The 24284-nt window shown below is 32.6% G+C and overlaps 1 protein-coding gene and 1 pseudogene across 1 annotated transcript in view; one reads left to right on the top strand and one right to left on the bottom strand.

Moving 5' to 3' along the window:
* Positions 1 to 24284, top strand: part of CAP (Cbl-associated protein) — a 413875-nt gene that overhangs the window by 4741 nt on the left and 384850 nt on the right. The gene's annotated exons all lie outside the window — the stretch shown is intronic.
* Positions 4688 to 4783, bottom strand: LOC138189191 (uncharacterized; annotated as a pseudogene).

Genomic DNA, 24284 nt, shown 5'->3' with positions numbered 1-24284 from the left:
CCAGCTGTTGCTCTTTTTGATATTCGGTGGCAAGTTCTTCTCCCAATTGAAAGAAAAGTTCTTGCCTCATATTATTCTGCCTTCGAATACCAACGTTGTTTTGGTTTGCTAGGTTCAATGATAAACGAACTCCCGACAAAATATTATCGTCGGTATTCGTAATCGTCAACCAGAGTTACATTTGAACTTCTTATAATAACACCAGTCGATACAAATAGACGAATTTTTTTTAGATTGCTCTCTAGGACAACCATTAAGGCGAGTCATATACCGTTGAATAGCGGTCATCGATACACAAATTTCGAGCGAGCGACGATTACAACCGACATACACTATCTCTGTACTTGTACATATATTAATTTTAATTACGAATTCATCACTCGTCTCATTATTAAACAAACCAACGGACGATAACTTATCCAATTTATTATATAAAAAGGGAGAAAAGGAAGGGAACTGCAAGCAGTGGAGCTATGACAGCAGTTAAAGGAGAGTGGGGTTAGGTTAGAATAATGAAATAGACTAGCAGGAAGAAAAATAAACGTAGAAGAATAAATATGGATTGTCTGGACAATGTATAGCAATAAAGAGATTGGAAGGATAACGAAAAAAAGTAAAGCAGAAGTTGGAATAGACAGAGGAGGAATCGTTGATACTGGAGGGAGATTTTAAAGCAAGAATAGGAGAAGAAGGAAACATCAGCGATCAATGAAGTGACGACAGTCACAACAGGTCACAACTGACAGAAATAGAGTAGAATTTGATTACTAACCATTAATCATAATGATAAGATTAGAAGGCAAAAAGATAGAAGAAGAGAAAGTATAATGTAACTTAGAAATCATAAACAGGTATAAAATTTCAACAAACGTCAAAATATTGAAAGAGGAGGAAGAAGTATTTAGTACAAGAATGGGAAAATCTAAAAACATCGGTGAAAGAGACTATAGATAGGAGAAGGATAACAATGAAATAAAAGAAGATAGGTCGTAAATACTGGTAGGGCAGGTAATGCAGCAGAGAGGAAAGGAAAGTGAGTAGGTACTATAAGAAAATGAATGTTCCAAATAACGTTGCTTTGTACGATGTTGAACTACTGTTAAGGTACAATAGAGGTATAATGAATACTGGTTTCAGGTAGTTATCTGAATGTCAACTATTAAACTATCAAATCGTGACTAAGCTGCTACTTAACATTTTTGTTTCGCATTAAGGCACGTCTTTGTAATTTGTAATATATTACGTCTATAATATGCGGTTCAAATACATTAGACGTATTAGCTTGTTGAAAAATTTTTCGTTTGAGGATTTGTTTTCGAGAAAATCGACTTTGAATTTTCGCTCGGTACGCGTGCGGTACGTTATAACGGATCCCACTGTAGATCGTTGTCTCGATGGAGAAATTAAAAAAAAAAATTTGTATTCTATATTTTCGACTTCTTTTTTCGCGTAGAATCACCCCCTTTCCGCTTGTACCACCAGTTACCAACCACCCTGTATATGTTCCATTTAAATGTATACTTTATTGCTTCTCTCACTAAATCTACGGACACAAATTTTTCACAGAAGAGTTATTTGATTTTATAGACGAATTTTAATAGAATATTTAGGTTTATAATAATTATTAAATATCCCATTAAATTTCTTCTATCGAGTTAAACAAATTTCATGTGAAAAATTTCTTAGCGCTTTCAATAATAGCACATACTCTGCCAAACATAATTATTAAGATAGTTGCTAATATTTAATACAAATACTTTTTTATTGTTAATACGAATAATTTTATAGTTTAGGTCGATAAGTATGTATTGTAGATTATTGTAATTTGATCTTAGTAATTTCGCGAAGTATCGAGATGAATTGCGGTGAATTTTAGTAAAATATTGTTAAAGAATATATACTACTTTACCGGTTACAAGTAGTGTTAAGACACATGTTTTAATAGAAATTGAGTGCTTTTTACTGTCCTTATTTTCTATTTATTTTATTGGGTTGGCAACTAAGTGATTGCGCATTACCACCTAATGTTAGGTGGGGTTAGGTTTAGTTGTTATTTTATTCGTATTATACATTTAATATAAAATACTTAATAAACACACATTTGTTAGTTGTTTGAGTTTTCACAATAAATGTAACAAATAGGTAACCTAATATTTCAGACCAGTAATGCATATACATATTGTATATTAAGATTAAAATGAACAAATGTGCCTGAATGGTAGATGCACCAGTTAGAAGATGTATCATATTTTTATTCTGCTAGGTGTCGTCAGTTAGTTCATTTCATTTGTTATATTCAGTCTAAAATATATATTTAATTTAAATTCTTATTTTAAGTTATATCTAATTAACATTTGATATAAATTTTTTTAAATTTTTATAAACATTTCATAAAAATTAGGTATTTATGTAATATAAACATTAGATATCCGTATAATTTATACACACATCATAGTTCACGCTCGATTGTTGGATATAATCAATATTAGTTTTACATAAATTAATAGTTTTAATTAGTTTTACATAAATTATGTATAAATAGTTATACATAGATTAATAAATGTATAGAAAAAACGAATAGAATGAAAGTTTTAAAAAATGACACAACAAAATGCGATAAATTCGTATATATTTGAGAATCGTATTGTGAACTGTTTGTTGTATTTCTTTCCTTATGGTAGATTATTCTAAGAATCGTTAAAAGCAGCTTTCCTTGAGTTTTAGGAATTCTGTAAGCATATCTTCCAAAGAATGACTATCGATTTCTTTCGACCTTGTACAACTTGTTTCGTTTAGTGATTCCTGTTTTCTCTTCAGCAACATTCTCTTGTGCATAAATAAATATGTAGATATTTTGCAATCTTGTAATGGAGGACTTATTTGAAATACTGGCGTATCTCGTTTTCGTTTATACAATTGTCATATTTACGACAAGCTACTAAAATACTAAACAAATTACGTTTTTCATATAGAATAAAATGATTTCGAAAACAGCGATTTTTTTATTTATAATAAAAAATGATAAAGCTCAAAAAAATGATTTTGAACGCCCTCCTTCCGAATAACGGGTTTCTTCATCACATTGCAATATTGAAAGTAACTACATTTATGCACTATCTTATTAAACCCATATTTAAATAGATATACAGCGATAAAAATAGAGATATACAGATAAAAATAGTTTCTCAAAATATTTATGGAACAAAAACAAATATGAGGGAAAGATTATATTTGTAGCTTAATTCAATGTCAAATTATATTAATAACGGAAAAAATATTTACAATATATTTTTGTATCAAAATTTAATTTTCAATGTTATTTTGTAATTTTGCAACATTGCTTTTATCCAAAAACGATAACTAGTTTTTTTCTGCAGACAAAATTTCACCTATTTTTATTTTACACAAAAAGTATTCATTGAATTCCTTGCATTTATTCGAAGTACAAAAGCTTTAAAAAAATACAGATTTATCTAAAAGTAATTAAATGGAAAATAATAAAAATTCTGTGTTGACTTTTCTTGAAAATTAAAATTTCTGTAAAAATGTATTTTTGTTTGTAACTGGCAATATATCAAATGAGAAAAGAACGTTTCTCGAGAAATACTATTTTTCTGTTTAACTTTTTTGTATCTAAGTGAGCTATTGTAGTACAATTATCATAGGTAATTTAGTGGCATATACAGGGTGGTTGGTAACTGGTGGTACAAGCGGAAAAGGGCTGATTCTACGCGAAAAAAGAAGTTGAAAATATAGAATAAAAAAATTTTTTTTTTTTTTAATTTTTCCATCGAGACAACGATCTACAGTGAGATCCGTTATAACGTACCGCACGCGTACCGAGCGAAAATTCAAAGTCGATTTTCTCGAAAACAAAGCCTCAAACGAAAAATTTTTATTCTATATTTTCGACTTCTTTTTTCGCGTAGAATCACCCCCTTTCCGCTTGTACCACCAGTTACCAACCACCCTGTATAGTATATATGTAAATCTACAGATATTTGTATATGTATGTAGATTATAGAAATGCGATAATCAGAAAAAAGGTATACATATCTCGAGAAACATCCGTAATCTGAGGAGCCTGCAATTTTATTTTATTATTTTTCATTTATTTCAATATCCATTTTATACGGTTTTATACACTAAAATATTGTGATATTTGTATGAGAGACATTATTCAAGTATCATAAATATATTGCATATAAATTTATAAGATTTATAAATCAAATATATAAAATTTTAAATTAGTTGAGGGTCACAATAGCTTTGCAACATCGTAAATAGAAAATGATAATTTTTTTTTTTTTTTTTTTTTTTTTGTACGTGGAGAAATCCTCATGGACACTCCGTCGCTGCGGCAACAGCAGAGCAGTGTCGGACTCTTACCGACTAAAACTCCACGATGGCCTGCCTACGCGTGTGACAGGAATGCCCGGGGCCTCCTGCGAATTACTGCCGGTGCCCTCCCTGCGTCCTCTTGATAATGAGCCGATCCTATAAGTTCCCTAACTGATTAATCTGACGCTAGGGGAGGCCATTGCCCCTAGTGCCATCCTCCCTGCTAGTCGTGACCTGAGGGGGGTAATGGTAGAGCGGCCCTGGGCCGCCTGACCGCCATCATCCTCCGCCGCGTTACCCTACAATGGTAAGAGTTTTTTTCTCTCTCCCTCTCTGTCCGCTCCTTAAATTTGGTGAAGTTTGGCCGCCGAAAGTGCCTTACCTTATATGTGTTCCATTCTTGTCTAGGGAAGTGCTAAACGTCTCTCCTTTCATACTATAAAAAAAAATTTTTTTTTTTTTTTTTTACGTGGAGGAAATCTTCATAGACACCTTTTCACCAAACCCTGTGAGCGAAGGGACACAGGGCGGCAGAAGGTAGTGCCGGATTCTTACCGGCTAAAACCTCCACGGGCGGAACGGTAGACCAGTGCGAGTTAAAATTCGTCGGCCCGGGTTTCTGAACAGTTACACCCACTCGTAGTAAAGGTATTACACAACAGTCAAGTAGGCTCAGCTTGCCTGTTGTATATTACTTCTAAGAGGTAGATTTTTGGGTTTTTCGTCCTTTGAAAATATATTCCTGGCTAGATGGATTCGAACTCGCGACGCGTCGTTTTCAGTAAGGAGCCTGAACGAGCGTAGCTGGTTGCCCCGCCGGAAAATGGTCATCTGATAGCTTTTCAAGTAGTGTAAGTTACTCGATGTAAGTCTAGGAGAAAAGAATCATAGATCTACAATATAGCATCAACAATTATTAAAATCTAGAGTTTGTTTAATTTTTTATGTGCTCCTGAGATATTTACATGAAATTACAAATAAATTAGAAAAATATTGGTATGTACGGCTCATTTGCTCTAAATGAACCGTTCCGTTAGGAAATGACCTTAATGTTCCATTTGCGTTTACATTGACATTATTTACAATATGTTTACATTCTGCAGTCAGAGAGAAAGAACGAAAAAAGAGTAAACAGTGTCATATTAATGAAGAAACAGGAAATTATTTCTAAGCACAAGAAATAGATCACCTAAAACAAATTCAACTATTACAAAATTAGTTAATGTACGAAGAACCCTTTCAAGCAGGAGTTAAATGGCGTCATAGAGGGCATAATTTGTTATTAGTTTCTTTGCAGGAGGGCACGTAGGGGAAATATGTAGATCAACTACAGTTTCCAAGAATAAAATTATTTACATTTATTAAATACAATTATTTAAATTTATTTTACATTATAAAATTATTATTAATTTATTTACATCGCGATTGATGTATCTCGTTATTCCATAAAGGGAAGTATTAAGTTGACCATGCCAAAAAACCAAATCAGGAGATATTCGTTATTTTCGTTTCAAAAGCACAATAATATTGTACTTCATTTGTATAATATTGTGATAATATATTAAAATATCTCCTAAATTTAATACTTTCCTCCGAAGCATTTAAATAGGAACACCTAAATATATATCTCCGTTATTATTTTTCCGTATGGAAAATCTTTAGAAATGAAAGTTATACTTTTTAGAGGGACACATATAATGGTAAGTGATATTTTTCTGCAAGTTAGTCTTTAAAAAGATTTCAAGATCATCATCGTTCTTTTAATGAAACCATATATTTTTTAACACATCAATTGATCCATCACGATATTTTTTATAGAAAATATTAACCTATTTATGTAAAAAAAGTCATTAGTCTAGCGGTCATATTAAATTTAATTTTGTCAAATGTAATATATGAAGGACAAGAAAAGGCGCAAAGTGGTATTCCTTTTCTACATTGTGTTTCTTTCATATATTAAATTTGATAAAATCAAAGCTAAAATATCTATTAAACTAATACACTGCATTTCAACCTAAATAATCGATTAATGTATTAAAAAATATGTAGTTCCATTTAAAAAATGTTAATGAGCTTGAAATCTCATAAAGACATGACTTTCATGAAAAACAGTTATCTATCATTGCATGTGCCCCTTCAGATAACTTTGTTCTCTGCAACTTTTCATATAACCATTTCCATTGTTAATATAATTATTAAGTGTGCCCATTTAAATGCTCCACTCTGTGTTTATCATATATTAAAATATTTCCTGATATATGAACTAATGGTTTTTGACGTAAACTGCTATTAAGCGCTCAGATGAAATTATGAAATGCATGCACCAACACAGGAATGTGATTGTACTATATTTAAAAAGAATGTAGTTGACGTTTATGTATTCTCTACGTATCCAGATGAAATAATACTAATAACATCAAATCGTGCCCTTATTGACAACATTCAACTGCTTTTTAAAAAGTTCTTCCATGCAATAAGTAATTTTACAAGTTGAAAATTATGAAATAGGTGCGTCATAGGTAAGGAATACAGTTTTTTGTTTCCTTATCAATATAACATTATTTACTTTCTATATCATTGGGGAATGTAAACATATTGTAAATAACGTCATTGTAACAGTCAATGGATCATCCAAGACCATTTTCCAAGATAACGGCTCATTTGAGGCTTGTATTCCTCGTGACGAGTATAAGGGAATGCAATAAAAAAAAAAAAATTGATCTTGAAATTCAAATTCGAGATGAATATTTTTACAGCACCCTTTTTAAAACAGATCTTCAATTAAACAGATCGGTCAGATGAAGAATCGATCGGTGTAGAATCGGTGTAGAATCGGTGTAGATGTAGCAATTTTTAACAGCCTGTTACAAATGAACTCTGTTAGTAAAGAAACGTTACCTTTTTCTGGCGAAAGTCTCTGACTATTATGAAAATTACTTACAGTTCTCTTTGACCATCTAAATTCTGTCTTCCTCCAGCTTGTTGGTTCTTTGTCTTGAAACCGCTCACATCAGAATGATGAACGGCAAAGGACACAATGAATGCCTTTCATTCACGCGATTTATCACAAAGTTGAATATCGTTGGTACTTGGTACGGAATAATACTCTTCCCCCATCTTTTGTGATTCCTAGTAAAAAGAAGAAAGGTAGGAGCTTAATCGATGCCCGTATTCACAATATGTCCGAGCATAACAGATATACAGGGTGGTTGGTAACTGGTGGTACAAGCGAAAAAGGGGTGATTCTACGCGAAAAAAGAAGTAGAAAATATAGAATACAAATTTTTTTTTTTTATTTTTCCATTGAGACAACGATCTACAGCGAGATCCGTTATAACGTATCACACGCGTACCGAGCGAAAATTCAAAGTCGATTTTCTCGAAAATAAAGCCTCAAACGAAAAATTTTTATTCTATATTTTCGGCTTCTTTTTTCGCGTAGAATCACCCCCTTTCCGCTTGTACCACCAGTTACCAACCACCCTGTATATTTCTAACATTTATATACACTTCTATGTAGAAGTGTAGAAAGTACCTATTGCGTTTATCAGCTTGGAAGAAATGCAGACATTACGTTGCATATCTTCCGATACGCATATAAGGAACAAAATAAATATGTATTCCATCTAAATACTCTAAACCGAATACACATTATTACAAATATTCGATTATTATAAATGTTGAAGTAATTACCTTAAGAAAAACTCTACACCTTTTCTTTTGTATATCCGTGACCTGGAGACCGCTGTTACGAGGAGAATAAAATTTAATGAAACAAAAAATTCGAAATAAGGAGAGGTTCGTGTTATTGTGCCCTTGAATATAAATTTTGTTTTGGATTACAAGATCTAGAAACAAAAGAGCTATAAGTAGATTTTTATTGGTGTTTCTTGTAGCCTTCAACTAGAGCTACAAAGTTAACTTTTTGGTAATGTTCTCTGCTATAAATATAAGAACGTGCTCCGTATCGCTTTTCTTCCTACTGTATTGTAACACTGTAAGAGTTGAGGATCTGGATCAGCATATACTATACCTGTATTTATATTTATACTTATACCTGTGCTTATTTCAATATATTTTTCTATTACAAATTCATCCACTCGTTCCTCTATCAGTCAACCTCAACAATAAATATCTGTACGTCAAAGTAATACATACAATTGTCTTAAAAAGAAAAGATATTAATCTTCTTGCTAATGTCCTAAGACATATTTTTGCGATTATATTTATCTTATATAAATTGCAACAAATGTTTTCTTTATGAATAGAAATATGTAAAAACTTCCACATGATCAAAAATATCATTTTAACATTTTTTTTTTAAGAGTTGATACATATTATTCTACTTAAATTTAAAATTGGAAGTATTCTATTTATCTAGATTTTTCAAATATTCTATATTTTTGTAGTCTGTGATGTAGTTGAATATGTATTCAAAATACATATGTGATTGTTTCATATATATGGAGCTTGTCATGAGTATGGAGCTATCCACCAATGCTTATTCATTGGTAGGTCACTGATGCTGACTCTGGAGATTTTAATACGCTTTAATAAATCACAATCTTCTTATCAAACGATTTGCAAGATTAATACGTTGTTCTATTGCTGTTCATTAGTTCATTTGTTGTGTGGAACAGCAATGTTCATCAGTAAAAAACAATCTATTCATCAGTTGTTTAATAAAAGGTTTGCTAAATGTTTCAATTACAAATCTTTATAATAAAGCTTTTCATTTCTCGCTTTTATTTTTGTTTAATACGAAAATTCAATATTAATTGGTAATTATAATTATCATGTTATAATATGGATATGTAGTTAACTCTGTTACAAAGCAACATCTTCGTAACTTTTAATGATATGCAAAAATGCCAAAGGATTAAACTGTTTAGTTCGAAGAATGTTATGGTAAACAAAAAATTTTCTCAAGGTTATATTTTTTGGGACTCTAATCTCATCAATGTTTCCCTTAATGGGATTACATATTTCTATCATCATCGCGTAATAGCTGAAATTGAAACCTTATACATGACCTTATAATATGACTTTCACGTAACGGTGAATATACAAAATTCAGAAATATATTAATCCAGTATTGCGTATTGCTATTAAGCGTCGTATCAAAGCGGTTATTAACGAAAGGAACATAACATAACCATGTTTACATTCGGTATAAATGAACGTTATTGATGCTAAATTATGGCAATCTTAGAATAATGATCAGAGGTTAGTCAATTTTCGGTATTGTGCAGATTCATTTGAACAGTTGTGCAGTTTCGAGTAAAGTTGAATATATGTAACGTTAGTACTAGGTGAATGCCAACTATACCTAAAAAAATATCTAGACATACTTGGAGAAATCAGCGAAATCACACATAGCATTTAAGCGTATGGAGAAACATCTTTGGCGACACGGCTCTTGCAAACTATCAAAATAAAAAAGAACATGTCCGGCAATAAATAACATTAATAATGCTATTAAGGTTTGGCAGCAATTACTGTAAATCTACACTTATCTACTAAAGAAATAAATAGGGATAATGGCGTCAGTAAATCTTCAATTTCAAGGTTTTTATTTTACTCAGTAATAGGATACATCCATATCACATTCCTTTACAGCAAGAAATAACAAAAATTGACTCTATCCAGAGAATAAATTGTTGTAGTTGAATGATAGAGAAATTAGCTCAGGATAGTACATTCTTGTCAGGAATATTCTTCTCAGACGAACGAATCGTCGCAATACAGAATTATGCACTTAACTCGAAACCCACGCTCGCGAAAATATATGAGAATGGCAACAGTGTAACATATACGCTTACTGCTACAATGAAATGTCACTCGTCATCGATGAGCTAGAAGCATAATTTTAGGCGCGAACACAGAGCGGTTTGGTTGTCGTCGAAGGACTTCAAATTTGACGTCACAATAAACGAAAGACGATTGTTGAGAAAGCGAGCCTCGCGCTTTCGCCCGACGATTTAATGTTCCTACGAGCTCCTGAAACTTCGTAGCAAATAACAAGTTTTTAAATAACCTTATCTTGTAGTATGCTTATCTAAAATGTAATTACCATGTAATTTTTTCTTAATTTAAGATTGCATTCAATTTTTTTTTTTTGCGAGGAGTTATTGGGGAATTACAATGAAATTGTTCATATTCTTACAAATATCGAGACCTTTTCTCTATTTTGTTCGGTAATTTTCATTTTTAATGCATTAAATTTTTTTTCCACGTCGTACTTCAAAATTTATTAACGATCATTTTCTATAAATTAATATTACTATTACTTGATTTTGGATCGCTCTGCTGTGAATATGTCGAACGTAAGAACAAAGAACAAGGAAAGCAATTGAGATACGATGAAACACCTCACAGAATTCGTATTTACACAAGCCACTTTAACAAAATGGAAATTAATTTAACTCTCCTATTGCAATGTCTGAATCTCTTTTATGAAGTTTATTAAAGAGAAGACTTTTTCAACAAAGTTCAAAGCACGTGAAGATATAAGCTTGTACTTCTGTAACAGCAAAAATTCTCGGGAATGGAAAATGCCTATTTCGCAATCAAATTAGCAAGTGCATAGAAATTAACGAAAATAATTTTAAACACTTGTTACGATAAACTTTCCTTCGGTAATCTCTGTATTTGTAGTTGTTTATTATTTGCATCTATTAGCAAACATTTTTTAATTTTTCGTATTCAGGGCCACAGGGTCATAGTGTTATAGGTCATTGGATTGGTTTTCGGTCTCAATGATGGAAATGTGTAGTCTCGTTAAAAGAGAACACTGATGGGATTGTAATCTGACTTTGAGAATATTGTTTACTTATTATAGCATTTTTCGAATTGAACGACTTATTCCTTTGACATTTTTGCATATCATTAAAAGTAACGGAGATTTTAATAAAATAGATATTTCACCCATATATGTATAATGTAATACGATCACGTAGATCACGAGGTGGTAGTTGGTAAAGTGCCCACAAGAAATACCCTTGATGTTCAACAAAAAGAGTTTAATAAACTATTAACAGTCAACAGTCAACAATTTACGATCAACAATGAACGATTAACAATCAAGAGTTAAGAATCACGTATCTCGAATTGTGTTTGCTTCGCTATGACGCTAAACCTTTCGCAGCTCGGGACAAAATGAATCTTTTGTTCGAAGCCAAACGGATTCTTTTCTTTGTTGCCCCTCCATATCCCCACTACGCACGCGTTTATTAGATGTCCGCGACGGTTGGCGCGTATGCATTCTTCCGAATATTCGACGAAAGAACCGTAGGGATATCGATGGTACATTAGGCATGTCGACCTTACGCTTTGAAAGTATAGCGCTTTGTGTCGCGAAGCCGTTGGAAAGTTCCGTGGTCGAGTGTCGCCACAATCATAGCCATAAAATTTAAAACGTACATTTTTCTCGTTAATACACAACCTTAACTTTTTTAACGATTAGACCGTTTGCACTTGTTATCTGTATAACATCCTTTATGTGTATCTTCATTGTGCTTTTCAAAAGGATAAAGAACATTTTAATATTTTGCACTCGCTTTGTGTAGCCGCGCTATCTTGCACGAGGACATACGATGTCGAGGCGTGTCTGTTAAATAGAGATTACCAGGTATCCGAAGAGCAAAGTTGCAAGAGATTACATAGAGCATGTGGTGTAGCTAATACGCAAACCTATTCTATATATATAAGAGGATTTAAACCTCGTAATGCGAGAATTTCTATCTATTTTTTATATTTCAAATTGCAATATCGTGTTTATTAATTGTATAATTATTCTGATCATTGGCTATTAATTTAGAAATGTATGGAAATATATAGCTCAGGAAATTCTGAAGGTAAATATAGTGAAGATTAATATTATACTAGGAAATAGTAATATTACTAGTCATTTGAAGATTCCTCTATTGTTTTTCATAGTATCTTAAAACCTGTCCTGAAAAGTTGAGTTAAAACATTCGATCACAGAAAAATATTAAATTCGTTGAGCTTTCATCTTCTTATATTCTAATTTAATTTAATTCTGATCATCGATGATGTGTTGATACTTTAATGTTAATCAGAATTGCACCCCATATATCTCTGGACCTCAGAGCCAGAATGTATTAAGCCACACTTTTCAGTCTTTAGAGGAAAGTGAATCAAAGTTGTAAAAGACTGCGGACAAGATATAGTCTTAATATCACTTTTACACTATTATATTGAAAAGTAAACAGCATAGAACGAAAAATTTTGTTTATCGAGGAAAGTGAAAAATTTGATATGGGAGACACGTAAAAAGTGATTTTTTAAACACAATAAAAATAATAATTATAAATGTCATATACAATACAAAATAATATTTACGGATCCGTGGTGACTAGAGTTGCAAATTAACTATCTAGTTGTCTTAATTATTGTGATTAGTTCGCGTTAAACAACTATCGTTTCCTGCTTAATCAACATCTGTACAATCCATTTATTGCAAATAAATTAATTGTAGTATAAGATCCTACAGTCCAAGAGTATAGGAAGAGTATAGGAAGATATATAGATAGATATATAGATAGATATATATGTCGGAGATGAAAGGACATCGGAGTCCTCCCTTCGGAACCCCGGGAAAATCCCTTAACACCGTAGTCTAGATTCTATCATAGGCGTAATTAAACAATTGTCGTCTTTCGATCCGATTGTATTTGTTCAAGATTTGTGATAATGAGCTTGGGCTCGAGGCGATAGCCAGTCGCCGAACGTAGCCGCGGTCAAGGGATGAACGTTTTGCCTAACAAAGGTATGAAGTAATTCTATAGCTCTCCTTAAAAGAAATATCTCTGGCGACACATGACAGTAAACATTCCAACGGTCTCTGTCCCGTGGCCACACGCAGTTCCTATTCTTCGAGAAAGATGATTGCCAGATGTCGATGTCTCTCCACAGTACGTGATCAGCTAGCCCGAGGGCCGTTATAAACACTAATATCTAGTTACCTAAAGTCCTTCGAACAGATAAACAGTCTTTGTCCCAACTACGGGAAGATAGGGGAGATCTATTTCTTTCAACGAACGGCGTCTCCCACTAGCAACTTTCCCTCGAGGGCGGCTAGCATCTTTTTCTAACCACCGATATGGAGATTGACCAATTAGCAGCAACGCCAATTTCCCTCACCTTCTAAACGAAGGCTATCCTCGACGAATCCAAGAATCTCGTGTCCTTAGACACACCCCATCATAGTTTTCCTCTGCAGCATCATCGCGACGGAAAGTCATTCTCTCTGGTGAAGTCGTATTAGCGAGTTACGTAACGTCTGCACGCTCGGTGGATATTCCACGTTTTAACAAAGAGTCCGACTTAGATTTTGTGAGCATGTTCATCCACCATCCCGTCGACCGCGGATTCGTTATTGAGCCTAGGATCATTGTCATTAGTTTCTCGAGTATCTAATCACCACGGTTCCTTGTCCAATCCTATAATAATCGTATCTGCACTAGTCAATGTCTTCTCTATTGCTTATCGACAATGCGTAAACCAAACGACGATTCGTTTCACGCCCCTAATCCTTATTACAATGTAAACCCGACATATAGATAGATATAGGAATATAGGAAGAGTATAGTATCGAAGAGTATAGGAAAGGCCACTTTAGTAATTATTTACAAAGCGAACGATCTCGCTGATTTCAATGTCCTTGAAATATTTCATCAGGGTCAACACTCTGAACAACTTTTCCCTACATATGTTACCATCAATCTTTAATCAAAATTTAAATAACATGTTTTGCAGATTTATGTCAGTTACATACATGCTAAAAATTTCATCGTAATCAGTTAACGTTGCTATGATGAGAACCGCAGTTTTTCGCGACTTTTTACTTGTAATTGTAATAAATCTAAAGATTCTTACATCTTTCGATGCTTGTCATTTGTTCCTGCATCAACCGAAATTATGTGAGTTATTAGGTTGTCCGAAATGTTTCTTTCGTTTTATAAGGAAATAATAGACGCACAATGTTTTTTGTTTTATATTAGTTTACTGAATTATGCACGAATATAATAATAGAAATAGAACTAAATGGATTATACCTTAATTCAATAAAATAATATAAAACAGAAATTGTTGTTCATCTATTATCACCTCATGAAACGAAAGAAACTTTTCGGACAACCTAATATTTACAAGAGAAGTACTCCTTATCGATTTCGATAACCTTGGAATATGTTGTTAAGATCACCATTTTGGATAGGTTTTCCCTATATATGTTATCATCGGTCGGTCTTATGCTCCGAGATATTCACAGAAGCTTCAATTAAATTTAATTTCTATTACGTTTCACTCTGGCGATCGCCTCGCGACGACCACATCTTTATATAGCTCACCCTAAACTTAACTCATTGGTGTTAATCATCTTTAATATAAATAAAAAAAGAAAAATCAATGGGTTATAGATGTAGTTAGATGGTAGAGTAATATTCTGCCCACGCTGGCCAGTAACGCTAGCGTGACTTACTTTTTATTTCATTCCATTTTGTAAATGTATCATAAATACTTTTGTGTATAGCTCAAAATTAAGACTATCGATAGGTTGCGCATGGTGAACATATATGTGTATATGTATACATGTATAAATATCTATTGATTCTTATTATTAATACATATGTACGTGACGAACAGACAGACAAGATGTACGGTACTCGTAAACAACATTATGCTTGTTATACTGCAGAAGTTTTATTTCGGCGGTAATATAGTTCTGATAATCAAATAACTGAATTTTTCGGTATACTGTTAGAAATATTTCTAGTCACATAATATTAATTATAATATGGATCAATAAATTTAACAATTAACAAGTCTAATATACTGATTTCTTACTAATTAGCCATAATTTAAGTGAAAATTAAAAAAAAAGTGCGTAGTATTAAAAGTACATAGAGATAAAGATATTTTTGCATATAGCTTGGAAATTAGAGCCGAGTAACTGTAACATGTATTGGGTAAAGTTGTTCAGAACGACGATGTTGATAACATATTTTAAGCATTTTGTAAATAATTATCAAAATTATTTTACAAATTACTAATCATTTGATACTGTTACGGTATCTAAATGTAATTGCTTAAAGACACGTATTGGATAAAGCTGTTCAGAACGACGATGTTGATAACATATTTTAAGCATTTTGTAAATAATTATCAAAATTATTTTACAAATTACTAATCATTTGATACTGTTACGTGATCTAAATGTAATAGCTTAAAGAAATTTTGTAAATATCGGAGAACAGCTTCGACTATTATTCGTGTTAATCGTTGTTAATACCTGTTACGGAACTCTTGCGGCGGAATACGTTATTAACGGCTAACAGTCGGCATTGGCATCGCGTTTCAAGGTTACAGGAACGTTGTGAAATAACCGTGTGCACTTTATGACGTAACGCGGTGCGCAGACACGCGCGGTATAAGAGCGCCTCGAGGTCCTTGTGCAATTAGCTCCGTCCATCGTGTACGGTTACGCAACAACGCAAAAGGTGAGCGCGATCTGTCCTGACAACTAGTCGCATTAACGTGTCACGGTTGTCGCTGCTGGCAATGTCAAGGGCGTACATATGATGTTTATATCTGCAACTTACTGTTACAGCATTAAACGAAGCTTGAAATGTTCTGTGACTAAGTAGAGAGAAGCGGATAGCATAATTGGCACGACTCATTCTTAAACGACAACTGACCTCATCTAAATGTAATAATCACATTATTATTAGTTACGTTAGTCACTCCTGTTGACATTATGCAGGGAAAGAGCCATAGATTCACGTGTCAGAAGAATGTTTTCGTTGATTGCTTTGTAAAGTAATTTCTTGCACTTATTTGACATGGTTGAATATTGTTCTGTAATAAGATAATACTAAAAAATAACTTCTTGGAAGCGTTTATTCTGTTTTTCGAAAAACTTCTGAAATTTCTTAATATCGGTATAAAAATACTTCAAATGTTGCTTTATTTGTTCTTTTTCAGTTAAAAAGTGATAATAATATTTACATATGGGGAAGGAGTCATGGATTAATGCTAATGTATCAGAGAAAATGTTTCACTTATTTCCTTGTAAAATAATTTCTTAGGTTTGTTTGAAATAGTTTGAGTAGCGGAAGTTAGTTTTTGTAATTTCTGTTTTCGATTTACTTTTCCTTTATTTTTACTAGTAGCAAAAATTATGTTATCAAGTTATTCCATAAAAGATGTAACGTGTAGTTGTATAAGTTTAACACATTAAAGATGAGACATATTGGATTTATTAATAAATAATATTTGGACAATCTATTATCTATTTTTTTCTAAGATAATAATTGGACGTCATTCTTCCTAGGCAAAAAAAGGGAATGTCTATCAAATCGAATTTAACTAGATCACGTTAAAGTGGGATTATGTATTTGACTATTTGTTGTGCCATTTTTAAAAGCGTACAGTGGTATCACCAAATTTGAAGTTGCTTATGTGAGCGATAAGACTAACGAAATAAAGAGAATAAATGTGTTGAAAATACTAATAATAAGTGAAAACATTAGTGATATAGATTAATATTTGTTGTAAAGCCAATTAGACTAATTATTTATATCATGTGAGTAATTTTTAAATTTCATCATCAGTTTATTTTTGAATAACTACAAGTACATTAAAAAATGGAATCATATTTATAGAAGAGATAATAGAAAAGTACGAAAATTTCATTTTGACGATAAAAATGGAAAACCAATTAAATTATTCCAAAATTCTAGACAAAGCAATCTTAACATTACATTTTAACATTTTTGTTATTTAATGAGCTATATGTAGAATGGAAAATCAGTGAAATGTTTTAATTATTTAAGAATTCTAAGCAGTTCAATTGTTAATTATTGAGACTAGGATCGATTTCACCTATTCCAATGACCTTAAAAATATGTTGTCAAGGTCAACATTCTGAAGAACCTTTTCCTTATCCACATAACCCCCGCATCGCTCGGTTTTCTTTTCCAAAATATTCATACAAAACGTCAATTAAATTCAGGTTAGGATTACACTTCATTCTATCTAAACTTAGATTACGAGAGAGATAATTTCATAATATTGTCTAAATAGAAAACAAAAATCAATACTATATATGTAGATTGGCCTAGAATAGTACCCGAACACTATTAGACGGCCGGCAACACTAACATGAAACAATTTTCGATGAATCGATTGATATATGGAATATTGAACTTTATTCTAATCTGTATTGACAACATATTTCAAGGTAATTAAAATTGGCAAGTTCGCCCTAATTTTTAGTTCCCCGAATACTTTTGTTGAATTTTATATCAGGGAAAGTTCAAATGTTTATAATATTCTCATTATTAATTATCGATTATATATAAATGAGAATTTTTATTGAATGGTTATTTACGGAAAACAGGTCGAATCTTAATTTTTATAAAAGAATGTGTATTAATATTTATAATTTATTATGTCAGTGAGTAATAAATATTTAATCAGTTAACAAATTTCTGAAATGGGAAATATATATATATACAGGGTGGTTGGTAACTGGTGGTACAAGCGGAAAGGGGGTGATTCTACGCGAAAAAAGAAGTCGAAAATATAGAATAAAAATTTTTCGTTCGAGGCTTTGTTTTCGAGAAAATCGACTTTGAATTTTCGCTCGGTACGCGTGCGATACGTTATAACGGATCTCACTGTAGATCGTTGTCTCAATGGAAAAATTAAAAAAAAAAATTTTTATTCTATATTTTCGACTTCTTTTTTCGCGTAGAATCACCCCCTTTCCGCTTGTGCCACCAGTTACCAACCACCCTGTATATGTATATATCTATGCACAATGTACAATATAAATATTTATAATAAATCATTTTCAACAAATAGAAAATTCTTCTAACTTATATCGTTATTATGATAATTAATGCATCGAAAAACGATTAATTTTTGCATTTGTTGATACATATAGGTTTCATTATAAGTAGATATCGTTGTTTGTTCTATGGCGGTTAGAATAATGTACAAGTAGTGAAGGAAAACATGTGTCCGTATCGAGATCAGCGGATGCATAATTGATCAGACGTTTATTTTTCAATGAATTCATGAGCTATGAATACATTTATACATAGTATTCAAACGTCATGTTGCGCGAGATCAATATCGTAGAATATAAAATTTGTAATAGTGAAGATAGTCATTCTTTTTAATTGCTTGTTTAGAGTTGTTTCAAGTATTATAATAGTTGATTAGCAATACAGCTGATATCATAAGTTGAGTTTTATAATTTCTGGAAAAGACTGGTTTAGCAATTGTAACGTTTATGCGGATGTTTATGCAAATGCATATTTCAATAGGATATAAGTACGTAAAATTTGTTTTGTCGCTAGACTATTACAGAAATGTATTTTTTATGTTGCATATTTTGCATATGATTAGCGTATTTACTCGTTTGAGTCGTTGAGTCGTTTGGGGTTTTTGAAAAAACAAAAGCACTCGTCATATTTGTTATTTTTATGAAATACATCTATATTATCATATATGCGTACTATTAGTTTATAAATATTTCAAGTTTTGTTCAATAAAAATTATTGAGAAGATAACAATGAAATACAAAATACCGTCAGTCGTCCGTAACGTTCAAATGTACTGGGACTTCTCGACACAAAACCTAAACAATGCAATCGCGCCGCTTGGAACTCAAACGATTAGTAAATATTGACAAGAGGAGAGCCAGACCCAATGATCTTGACCTTGATATATGCTACCTTCAGAAGGGTTTAGTCGTCGCCCTATATTCCTCAGTTATTTACAAAAATATAGAAATGTGTACTACTAAGTACATTGCAGTCTGCCTTTACATAAATTTCTAGTATGTATCTGCGAACACGGACGTAGCCGACGCGATAGTCGCATTTATCTCCCAGTTGTTATTTTAAAGAAACATCGCACGCATTGCCCCATTTGCTTCGCGAGCTCCGTTTGCTCGTAAAAGTCTAGTCCAACCCAATACTAATTCCACATACGAGAGAAGTGGCTCTACTTTCGGTCAAGAAACATCTTTCTTAAAAATTCCTCGCTCGCCCGCTTTGCCTATGTGTGCATTTGTTATTGGACTGGACTAGATTTTTACGAGCGATTGAAGCAAGCACGCAACACTTGTGTTTCTTTACCATACATATCCGAAGATTACTTAGGGAAATGTGCTTGACAACGTATGCCAGGGTTAAGATCATTAGATTTGGGTCCACTTTTGTCAACGTTTGCCTCATATTTTATTATAAAATTATATGTAGAGATATATTACATATATCGTATACATTTATGATCATTTTTTTATATTTATGAGTTCATAAAACTGATGTTAACGTTTTTCCATTCATGTATCATCTTTCTAAGTTGTCTAATTAAGTGATATTATACACAAATGTATGGATTAATAATGACTCGTTACAAGGATAACAACATAAACATATACATACTTACATACATATACTCTCCCTCTTTTTCTATGTGTGTGCGTGTTATTCTTTTAATGAATCATTCTTAATCCATACATTTGTATACCATATATATAATATATTATATAAGTTATAATACACGCTACAATCAATTTGTAGAAACTAAATATATCGGATAATCTAAAAGTCAGTGTACCCATGATTTTTTAGACACTTCCGATAGCCGGACAAAAATATGTTTCGAATAAAATTTATCAGCTTTCTGTCTACTATAAATTATAATATTATCAATTTCAAAAAAAGTTTTCCTTTGACGAAAAATCAAGATCACCTCTATTTTTTTCTTTTTTTTTTTTTTTAAGATGAAACAATGCATTTTGTTATACACCATTCAATGCACTTTTAATTTTCTATAAAAAGATATTATGGTAGCAAGGTCCGAAAACCATTACTTTAACAAATGTTTTAGCTTTAATGTTATAAAATTTACCTCATGAAAGACAAGGGAAACATAAGAACAGAAAACTTTCATACAATAAGTTACACAACATTGCAGTTAAAATATCTTTTAACTAATCATTTTTCAACCCAACAGTTTTTTGCAAAGAATTTATAAATTCATTGAATGCCGTATGCAAAATTGTATTAACCCATTTAAATTTTGTGATTTTGATTTCTTATCGAAGTAAAATTTTGTTTAAGTTCTTAACATTGCATTTGTAGTTGATGGGAAGCTATTGAACTATTCCGACTGTTGGAAGTGCCTGAAAAATCGTGGGGACTAATTTTTAGACCACCCTGTAGATCCAATTAAATCAAATATCGCGATTTGCTGTTGCCAGTAAGATATAATACCACTGAAATGAAATATACGAAATGTTTAAAGTAAAGAACAGATCGTCTTAATAACAGAACAATGTTTCACGAGTTGCGGAAATATTGTTCAGTGTGAAAGTATGACAAAATTCGTTGTGAGAAGAAATCGTAGTTGATACATCACTGAGATATGTATTCTCGTGGACGTAAAAGCAAAGTTCAGGCATAACATAATATGGGAGAATTTTCACAATTGGAAGATACTAACGGTCGAAAAACAATAGTAAATGTGTAGATCGAACTTAAGCTCCCCGATTTTTATGATTTTTTAATGTGTGGTGAGGGGCGTCATTGTGAACAACGTTTTCCTATGCATATGCGTTGGTGATGTTCGACCTTAGTTTTCGAGATACATCTTCGCAAAAAGCTGTTGGTATCGACACAGTGAATTCTGTCCATAGTTAGTGCATGTGTGGCAACGTAGACATCAATATTGGTTGCTGGCCGCCGAACGCTTATCTTCTGTTTATAAACGAGGGTCGGGAGTGTTTAAGGGACCCATACACAACGTGCACATACGAGGCTGCAAGAAATGTTTGTTATAACTCACTTAAAAGTGAACATCATCAATGTATCGGTTTTGGCTTAATTTTTTAAAATATGGCCATAGATTTAGGTAACAGACAACAATATAATTTCTTATTATTTTACGGAAGCGTTGCAGACCGCTTCAGCCGAGTTTAAAAAACCAGCTCAAATACAAATTCAATACATCGATGATATCTACCTTTAACTGAATTATAAGTTGTAACAGACGTTTCTTAGGACCTCGCATATGCTCGTTGTGCACGCAGTCTTTAACGGGTTCGCTTGACCCTCATTTATATAGAGGAGATAAGCGGCCGGCGGCCCGAAACCATTACTGATACATACTCTACCACAGACGTACAACTATAAGCAGAATTCACTACAGTAGCACCGACAGTTTTTTGCAAATATGTATGTCGAAAATTAAGGCCGATCGCCAGTAACATGTGTAGGAAACAGTTCAGAGTGGTGCCCGTTACCACATGTTGGAAATTCATCGAAATTGGAGATCTGTACATTTATGAAAAGAAACTTTATATGGACATGTATAGTTATTAATATATCTTGGTGAAACCCTGACAACCAAATACGACGAAATTTTTTGGCTAAATATAACAAACTATTCTAAATGATTCGACGTTACGTAAAAATTACCTTGGTGATTGTTGTAAATTGGCGACTTACAATATTAGAGAAGATATCGCTGAAAACAATGTGTGGATTTTTGTTGATGAGACAACAGATAAAATAGATCGGGACATAGCCAAATTAATGATTGCAAAAGTCTGAGAATCGAATATCAGCTTCCCATATATCTTTTTTTAAGGAATTAAAACAAACAAGTTACGCAACTGTGTAAATTAGGCAATACGAATACTATGGTCAGATGGTAACGAAGAAACAGTGTTATTGTTGATAACAGATGTAGGTATGACGACAGCTGGAAAACACTTCAGATATTTTATCCAAACATGGTGCATCTAACGTGTATAATTGATGAATTATATAGAGGTGCAAGAGAAGTACGTTTACATTTCCCATTTGTAATTTCGACCAATCGCGGGGAGACGCAATCGCGAGGAGAGACGTCAACGGGAGTCGTAAATTCCCGTTACGATTATACTAATCGACACCACGAGTTGATCGATCTCCTGATTTCCGTTAGGATAATAGGGGTGATTAAGTTTATATAACACTGTGATTCACAGAATTATAAAAATATATATTTCCAACACTTAAACTACACTGTTGAGTAGATATAAATCGTCGATAACAACTTGTCGCACGAAGATGAGATAGATATGAATAGTAGAGCAAGGTTCGTACAGTCGAATTTCGTATGTTAGTGGACGTAGCACTCGAGGATACTTGATAGACGTGAGATTTTGATGTTAGACTTCGACGTTGTAGTATGTAGAAGAAGTAAGTTGACTTGACCTAGCGGCGTTGACGAAATAAGTTGACTTGACCCTCCTGATGTAGCAGCAGAAGTCTGCGACTTGACCCTCCTAGAGTCGTAGGAGAAGTGAGGAGTAGGAAGCCTCCGACCAACGTGGTTCGTGAGTGACCTTGTGCATGGGAAAACCCAGCCTGTTCTATTAGATAGATGTTCGGTTTTTCCTAATGGGTGCGTACCCGCTTTCTCCGTGTTTTTAATTGCGCCCAATAAACCCAAGGACCTCTCTAAAAACCTGATGTGCATCGCAAATATTTTTAGCCTTAAGAAATCTTTCAGGACAACGGATTGAATGAAGATACATGTGTACACAATGAAAGAGAAAAGTTATGGTCGGTCCTTAGGTTTATTGAGGGTCGAAATGACGTTACGCAGGCCATCGGCTGCCCGGTCGCGAGAGCTGCAGCGCCGATGTTTTAGGCGACGTAACACCATTAGTAAATAATGTAGTACCTTCTATTAATAAAGTATTTATAATAGCACCACTTTGGATCGAATGTTATCGTGGAGTATATCGTAGAACATTCTATTACCACCTGAACCAATTTTAACCAGACGAGATACTTGGCTTGAGACAGTTATATTTTATACCACACTGGTATTTGGAAAATATTAAAAATGTTGTTAAATTTTTCGATGCGAATGATGTGCTAGTAATTAAAACAGCATAAGGCCTTCTTCAGAATGAATTGCTAATTCAAAATCTAATGTTTATCAAAACCCACTTTGGGATTTTCTCGGATAATGTAAAGAAACTAGAAACAATTGGAATGTCTTTCACTGAATCGGTGAAAGTAACGACTCACACTGATAAATATTTTAGGAGCATTCCTGGAACTTGCACAGCCAAAATTGTATCAAAGTGGAATGCAGTTTTAGCAAGAAATACCAGATTCTAAATAATCTAGAAAGTTAATGAAATTTTTCGAGGTCAGACAGTTGAAGAATTGGACGAGGTAAAAGTATGCTACTGCAGCAAATTTAAATATGTCTCCATTACGTCTTGTGATGATGAACGCTCATTCTCAGCTTATAAGTTGATCTTAAGCGATAAACGTTATCAATTAATGCTCCATAATCTTGAAAAAATACTCGTAACTTATTGTAATTTAAATTGTAATTATTAACTATTACATTTAAATAATAAAATATTTATTAAATAATAACATATTTTCTGTATATGTTGCATATATTTATATATTCTCGTATATGTTGACACATTATTAACACATATTCAGCATACGTTATTTGCACATTTTGACATATTTTATTGACATAAACATCCGCAGTCTGACTGTGAGCAGCAAACTCAAATCAAACTGTAGGTACTTGAAAGAAATTGATCAATTAACTGACACATTAGAAAACAGCACTGAACCCATTGTTATTTATGAGGTTATTCTATCCACGTTGTTCTGCTTCGTGCTATTTAAATTGTTTATACAATCGACAGTATTTTACTGTTCGATTATAAAAATGAAAAATCAGATAAATATAAGAAGTGCCAAACTGCTCCTATCTACCTATCTATCTATCTATCTATCTATCTATATATATATATATATATATATATATATATATATATATATATATATATTAGGTATAGTATATATATATACTAT

Source organism: Bombus flavifrons, chromosome 18 (assembly GCF_040668555.2).
Source record: "Bombus flavifrons isolate JBK064 chromosome 18, iyBomFlav1_principal, whole genome shotgun sequence".
Taxonomy (NCBI): Eukaryota; Metazoa; Arthropoda; class Insecta; order Hymenoptera; family Apidae; genus Bombus; species Bombus flavifrons.
This window is presented reverse-complemented; position numbering and strand designations above follow the sequence as displayed.